This window comes from Saimiri boliviensis, chromosome 18 (genome assembly GCF_048565385.1).
Source record: "Saimiri boliviensis isolate mSaiBol1 chromosome 18, mSaiBol1.pri, whole genome shotgun sequence".
Lineage (NCBI taxonomy): Eukaryota > Metazoa > Chordata > Mammalia > Primates > Cebidae > Saimiri > Saimiri boliviensis.
The window spans coordinates 36,908,186-36,916,254 of NC_133466.1; the positions used below are offsets into that span (position 1 = coordinate 36,908,186).

The 8,069-nt window shown below is 37.2% G+C and overlaps 1 pseudogene; it reads left to right on the forward strand.

The window, feature by feature from the left end:
- The first annotated feature begins 271 nt into the window (after nucleotides 1-271).
- Nucleotides 272-593, forward strand: LOC120368457 (large ribosomal subunit protein eL42-like; annotated as a pseudogene).
- Nucleotides 594-8,069: the final 7,476 nt, after the last annotated feature.

Genomic DNA, 8,069 nt, shown 5'->3' on the forward strand with positions numbered 1-8,069 from the left:
TCAAATTCCTTCTAAATAATGAATAATGTGGCAACTAACCTTTTGCATATGACTAAAATTTATGTTTATCTTCAGGGTGAATTCCCACAAAAGAAATTAGCAGAAGAAAGAATTTTGATAAATTGCTTTTGAGAAAAACTTAAAAGACTTTACTCATTTCTGGGCAATAAACAGTATATGTTCCTTTCTTCCCTTTCCTGTTGCGAGGTGAGACCTGCACGAGGCGAGTTTCTGGTTTTCATCATATAGACAGACTAGCCCTTCTGCAAAGATGGTCAACGTATCTAAAACCCGAAGAACCTTCTGTAAGAAGTGTGGCAAGCATCAGCCTCGCAAAGTGACACAGTATAAGAAGGGCAAGGATTCCTTGTATGCCCAGGGAAAGAGGCGCTATGATCGGAAGCAGAGTGGCTATGGTGGGCAAACAAAGCCAATTTTCCGGAAGAAGGCTTAAGACCACAAAGAAGATTGTGCTCCGGCTGGAATGTGTTGAGCCTAACTGCAGATCCAAGAGGATGCTGGCCATTAAGAGATGCAAGCATTTTGAACTGGGAGGAGATAAGAAGAGAAAGGGCCAAATGATCCATTTCTAAACTTTGGGATTTTTTCTTTTAATATTGGAAAGAAAATGTTGAAGCTGTAGAAAAATTACCTGTTAGAAAATAAATACAGTGATATTCTTACAAGAAAACAAACAAACAAACAGTATATGTTATGAGTTAAGTTGTGACTCTATGTTGGGATAACAGCCACTGGGACCTTTGAATGTGATCTTATTTGGAAATAGGGTCTTACTAATATTATCAGATGAAGACAAAGTAATACCGTATTAGGTACGACTGTCCTTATAAGAAGAGAAGAGACAGACATAGGGGAAGACTACCATGTGAAGATGTGGCAAAGATCGGAGTTCTGTCGCTGCCAGTCAAGGAATACTGGCACTACCAGAAGCTGGAGGAGACAAGTGAGGATTCACGTCCTTTAGAAGCTTCAAAAGGAAGATGTCCCTCTCAACAACTTGACTTAGAACGTTGTGATGTTTCATACTGAGTGTCAACTCGATTGGATGGAAGGATACAAAGTATTGATACGGGGTGTGTCTGTGAGGGAGCTGCCAAAGGAGATTAACAGATGAGTCAGTGAGCTGGGAAAGGCAGAGCCACTGTTAATCTGGGTGGCCACCATCTAATCTGCTGTCAGCATGGCTAGACTATAAGCAGACAAAAAGTTGTGAAAAAGAGAGACTTGGCCTAGCCTCCCAGCCTACATCTTTCTCCCGTGCTAGATGCTTCCTGCCCTCCAACATCGGACTCAAGGTTCTTCAGTTTTGAAACTCAGACTGGCTCCCCTTGCTCCTCAGTCTGCAGATGGCCTATTGTGGGTCCTTGTGATCATGTGAGCTAGTACTCAATAAACTTAATAATAAATTAATATTTATATATTAATAAATACATAATGGAATGTGTATATATATATATGTGTGTGTGTGTGTGTGTGTGTTTGTATTTAATTAGTTCTGTTTCTCTTGAGAACCAGGGTCTTGCTCTGTCACCCAGGTTTGAATGCAGTGGCATGATCATAGTGAATGCAGCCTCAAATTCCCCAGCTCAAGAGATCTTCCCACTTCAGCCTCTCAAATGGCTAGAACCACAGTTATACACCACCACACACAGCTAATTTTTTTTTTTTTTTTTTGTAGAGACAGAATCTTTCGATGTTGCCCAGAATGGTCTCAAACTCTTGGTTGTAGTGACCCTCCTGCCTCGACCTCCCAAAGTGTTGGGATTACAGGCGTCAGCTGCCATGTGAAGCGAGCAAATAAATGTATGTAGTTTTAAGTCACCCAGTTTGTGACACTTTGTTATGGCAGCCCTAGGAATTAATATACCATTATTTTCAAAGTGCCACTAATTTATAAGACAACACTGTTTTTTAAATTGTTTTGATTTTCAAAAGTATCTGCTGGCAAATGAAGATTGTATTTAACTGTTCTGATTTTTATTGAAGTTAAACATTTGTCTTAAATGCTAGACATTTACTTCTATTAATTTTCTCACAATTTTTTATACTTTTTTTCTCATTTATTGAAACATTAGTATTCTTTTAAATTAATATATTATGAATATCACTTTTTATCCATCACATTAGTTACAAATGTTTTTCTCTAGCTTTTGGTTTCATAACTCACTTCTTAAGCATATAAAGTAAGCAGAAATAACTTGATGATGTTTGTAGAATGTTTTTACTTAAGAATAGATTGTCAAATTACAACTATCATCACCACCACCACCAACATGAGATTCTCTTGAAATATATCAAAATTATATCAAAATTCCTAAAAATCAGTCCTATAGAAGGAAAAAGAGAATGAAAACTGTGCCTATGCAGTTTTAGTCTTATGAATGACAGGTTAGGGATAGAGAATATTTTTATTCATTGTTGACTCTTACATTTATAGGCAGAATATTTATTTCTCTCTAATGGGTAATATGAAGGCATGTTTTTATCAAATATAGCAGAATGCAAAATTATGTAATCAAAAATAAGGTAAAAAAACTGACATTATTTTCATGGAAACAGAAAAAATAAGAAAAGAATAAAGGAAGGTAGAAAAAAGAAGAAAGGGAGAGAGGAAGGAAGAGAGAAAAAAGCTACAGAAAGCTTTGAAGAAACAAAAGCAATCAGAATATTTTAGATAACTAAATAATGATGTCTTATGAAGAAGGTAAAACATTGTAAGATCTGTAGGAGTAATGGCTCTGTCAAAATCCCCATCCATGATAAAAGCAAGAGGCCATGATGATAATCACTGTGGGAACCTCTGAGATAAGAATTTATCTTCAAGAAGAGCAATAAAAAGCTGACAAGTACAATTTAATTATGATGAAGTAGGTCCTGAATGACTGTAAATCTACCACTGGGGTTTGTATGAAAATTAAGATGCAGGAGTGTATGTTTTAATTTATAGGATTCTTCTTTGGTCTGCTTATAAATCAAAAGAATAGCAGAAATTTCAAGGACAAAACACACACTCTACTCATCTTCTGAGGCCTTCTTGAGTGGGTCAGGTTTTTTCTTTGATTCTATTAAGTCAGTAAGCCAGAATTCTAGTGCTTATCTTTTTCTACTTCTTGTTACGTCCTAATCACAAGGCCTAATAATACATATAGTGAAATGATATAGTACGGACTTCTAGGATTAAATTGCAAAATTTATGAATAAGAAATCAAGTAGGATCTTACGAACTTAATAAATAGAACTTAACATGGAAAATGACATGTAAACAACATCAGTGGTTTGTTCTATATTACACATTTATTTTACTTTAATGGTTACAATCATAAGAAGTAGGCTTTCTTATGCCTCCCTTTTTAGGCCAATATAAATCCATTTTCCTTGATTTAATGAAAATTAAAAACGATGAATATGGGAGGCCAAGAAATGTGGATCACTTCAGGCCAGGAGTTTAGGACCAGCCTGACCAAGAGTGAAACCCCATCTCTACTAAAAATAGAAAAAAAATTGATGGGTGTGGTGGTGTACACCTGTAGTCCCAGCTACTTGGGAGGCTGAGGCATAAGAATCATTTGAACCTGGGAAGTAGAGGCTACAGTAAGCCAAGATTGCTCCACTGCACTCTGGCCTGGGCAAAAGACCAAGACTCTGTCTCAAAAATAAATTAATAAGTAGATTTTTAAATAAAACACAATGAATAATTTGTTTCCCCCTTACGAAAAGAAAAATGTTAAACATAAACCCAATTATAGCCAATGACTTTCCTTATGTTACATTTGAGATAAATGGCTTGAACATCCGTATTATGTTTCAATTTGGGTAAATAATATGAAAACAGAAACCCATTCCTAATTCTCATTTCACACGCCATCAAAATCTTGTAAATAGCCTTTATGTAATGAGATAACTGCACGACAACAAAGACCAAGAAAGTTTTTAGAGCTTAGAGAGTACATAATAAAAAGAAGGCTGGAAAATTTAGGGTATACAGAAGACTCAGATTGGGATGGTCACCTAGCTCACAAGAAACTGAGAATTTGATCTTGCTTCCCAATTCCATCTCAACCTGCTGGCTCGGTATAATATGTTCCTCGATTTGTGAGCATGGTGGTAAGTCTAAGGCAATAGTTCTCAATCGGGGACAACTCTGGCTACCGGGGGACATTTGACAATTTCTAGGGACATTTTTGGCTGTGCAACTCGGGGCAAGGATGTTGCCGCTGGCCTCTAGTGGGTAGAGGCCAGGGATGCTGCTAACCCCCTGCCACGCACAGGACACAGCTACCAACGACACACAATTATCCAGCCAGGAATGTCACTAGTGCCCAGTAGTGCTGATGGGAGAAAATGCTCTAAAGACAAATGAAGCAAGGGCAATCACAGCTCTTTCTCAAGACTTTGTTGGGTTTTGTTTTTGTGTTTATAGATGCAAAAACTAGAGAACAAAGCTCAGTTTTTCTGTGTGATCAAGCTTGGAAAACGGTGTCTAGAAACTGCCTCAGAAAAGTCACAGTGGGTGAGGCTGAAATTAGCACACAGAAGACGCCAAGCTAGAGGAAATATCAAAGTCCTGATGGCTTTCCATTTAATCTCTGATTGTATTGCCCCCAGGTGCAATTCAGCTTTTCCCAGTTATGGATTGTAACTAGTTATGGATTCTGTAATCCAGTTAGGGAAGTTATATCCAGACAAACGGATATTGCCCTTTGTCTAAAATGCCGGATTGTCTAAAGTTGCTATTACAACATCTCACTATACTTTACAACTTCCTCCTGGTGTACAGAGAAGTTCAGGTGAGATGCTGGCCTGAAACCTGCAGTATCTAGAGTGGACTCGTGTGCCCCCTGCGTTTACTCTCAGCAAGGAGAGCTCTTGGGCTGATCGGTCAGCGAACAGAAGCTTTTAGAAAATTCTACTGCCTAAACCTGTGTGGTGTGAGGCTGCCTCAGTGAAGCAAGGAGAGTCCATTGTCAGGAAGGAAAAGTTGTCAAAGAAGCTGATGAGTTTGAGTTATGCTCTGCCGACCTGGCTTCAGGCCCTCTGAGTCATTAGTCACATTAGTTAACCCCTAACAATGAAGACTTTTCTGTGCAAGTTGACCCCAGAAGGATTAAGACTGAACCAACTCCCTTCCAGCTCCCCTTCCCTACACACACACACAAACACACACACACACACACACACACACACACACACACACACACACACACATTCTTCTCTTCTTCTGACTTAATGCTAGGGACAGACTGCAAGTCCCTCCTCCCTCAGTTCTTATGAAGTATTTATATATCTGTGTTTATGTTGTGAATGACAGGGAAGACACAGGAGGAGGTAAGTTGGAGTGGCATTTTCTCTTCTAGCTCTGAGGATTCATCTTCAGATTTGTCACACACAGTGAATGGCCTCATCATCCTCAGGACTCTGAATACCATGATTCCTAGCTGTTTTGCTAAGGCAAACAAAAGACCTTTTTTACATATACACCCTAGGGCAAGTTTGCCAGTCTAGATGGGCATAAATAATAACGAACGTCATGATCTGCCCAATGGTGAAGGATCTGGCCTCATGCTGAGAGCAGCTTCTTTCCCTGAACAAGTGAAAATCAATTACTTTCTGATAGGACTTCCCTTTGATAAGATGCTGTCCTCATAGAAGTTCCAGTCTCAATACGAGTTCACATCGTACACATGAAAATCAATCATTAATCCATCTTCTCAATGGGTCTTTCCTGTAAGTTTGGATATTGTCATTTTTGTGTTGCGGAGAGAATATTTTCAATAGCATGTTTACAACAGTAATACTACATTTCCAGTCCTGGAGATTTGTGACAGGGAAAACAATACTCCAGCGACCTTCACCTCCTGTCCACCTCTCCTCACGTTATCCTTCCTCACCTCCCTCCTACTGCCTTTTCCAGTGATAACTCTAAGGAATCATGTTATACAAGACCATCTGCTGTTCAGATATTATTTAATTTTTAGATTTCTTTTAAAAGTTAAATGACAATTCTTTTAATATTTCCAGATTAATTGTATTTAATGTGAAATTAGAATAAAAATCCCTATTATCTGTCAATGAATAAGGAGTTATAGCTTCTCTTGTCTTCTTTCTAGCACTTTCCCTACTCCCCCCTAAAAAAATAGAAAATGGCAGGGAAGATTTAATTATAACTCATCCTAATCATTTTTCTGTGTCGTTCCTTTTTTTTTTATAATTCTCTCATTTAATTTTTTCAATTACCATTATAGATATTAATTTGACTAGTTAAATTCTCATATCTTTGATAAAAGGCACTATGCTTGAAAATGTTTTGGTGTGACAGAACTTTCCAATTCAAGTTCATTAGTAGCAAGAAACTTCTACATGCCATAAGCGACAATTCTTTTAAAAAATGTGTTTGAATCTTGCTGAAGTGAATAAGCCCTGTATTTCCATTCAGCAGATATAAAAATAATGCTAACATTAAAGCATTGTTGAACTAGTTTCTAAGGCAAAATTTTATAACACACAGTGCTATTTCCATCTTTGACAAATGGAAATTTGTATGAAAAAGGACTGCTTTATATATTGCTTTTCTCAATCCACGTCCATAGGAACTCATTACCTGCAGGAGTTAAAAGTCAAATTACATGGCAAATGTGCTTGAGAGCTAGAGGTGCTTAGTGGCCTTGAGTGACACTGTTCTAGAATTGATAATATCGATAAATGACAACTATATTAATACAGTTCCTTGCCTAAGTTTTCTTATGCATAAAATAGAATTTGCTATATATTTTAAAAACAGGAATTAAACATGTAACGGAATTCTTTATTTTGGTCTACATATGCACACATATAAAGCTTTGGGGCTATCTACATACGTGTACACAGGTTTGCTTTTCTGATGTCATTGTGAAATAATCAATTCTAAATATATTTCACTGCATCCTCTTACTCTGTCAAAACCCATTTTAACTTCCCTAGCCTGATCTATAAATCTCCTTTTCCTATATCCATAAGACAGTCTCAATATCTAATGTACAGCATGGTATTAAGTAAAAGCCAGATGGAAGTTACAGTATATTATGAGTTTAGAAAAAAGTGATCAGTCAACCTCATATCAAACCAGAAGGTCATTCAGGTTTGTCTTATGTAAACTTTCTTCTGTGCTGTGCTCGTCTTTTTCCCTTTGAAAGCTTCCCTTTTCTCTGAGGTTCTTTAACATTTTGTTGCCTCCTGATTTCCTGGGATAAGAGAAGTCTGAAAAGTTTTGATCACTGTCCAATAAAGGAGAGTAAATGACTCTGAGACCGGCTCACTCTACATGTTTTCATTTTCCAGAATAAAGAAGAGAGATAAAAGAAAGAAGAGTAATATTTTTTTTCCTAACAACTTATTTCAGTGTGAATTTTTTTTTTTGCTTATTATTTACTTAATCATTATTTAATTTACAAGAGAAGATTTCGACTCCATTTTCATGCTGCTGTATTAGTCCATTTTTATGCTGTTGATAGACAGACCTGGGACTGGTAACTTATAAAGAAAAAGAAGTCGAATGAACTCATAGTTCCACATAGCTGGGGGGGCCTCGCAGTCATGGTGGAAGAGCAAAGACATCCTCCTACATGGGGGCAGGAAAGAGAGAACGTGTGCAGTGGAACTCCCCCTTATAAAACCATCAGATCTCATGAGACTTATTCACTGTCATGAGAAAAGGCCCACCCACATGATTCAATTACTTCCCACTGGGTCGCTCCCACAACACGTGGGGATGGTGGAAACTACAATTCAAGATGAGATTTGGGTGGAGGCGTGACCCACACTGTATCACATGCTTTTATTTTATGAAACAGTGTTCTATAAGAACTTTAAAAATAACTCAAGATTTTATTTTAATTATCTTCATAGTACATTTTAAGTGGCACAAATTCATAGAGATGGAGGTAGAAGAGATGATATATCTATGTACTTTAGCACTATATATGTATGTGTATGTATTGTGATTAGAATATATATGTGTGTGTGTGTGTATATATATATATACATACGTATATACACACATACATATATACACA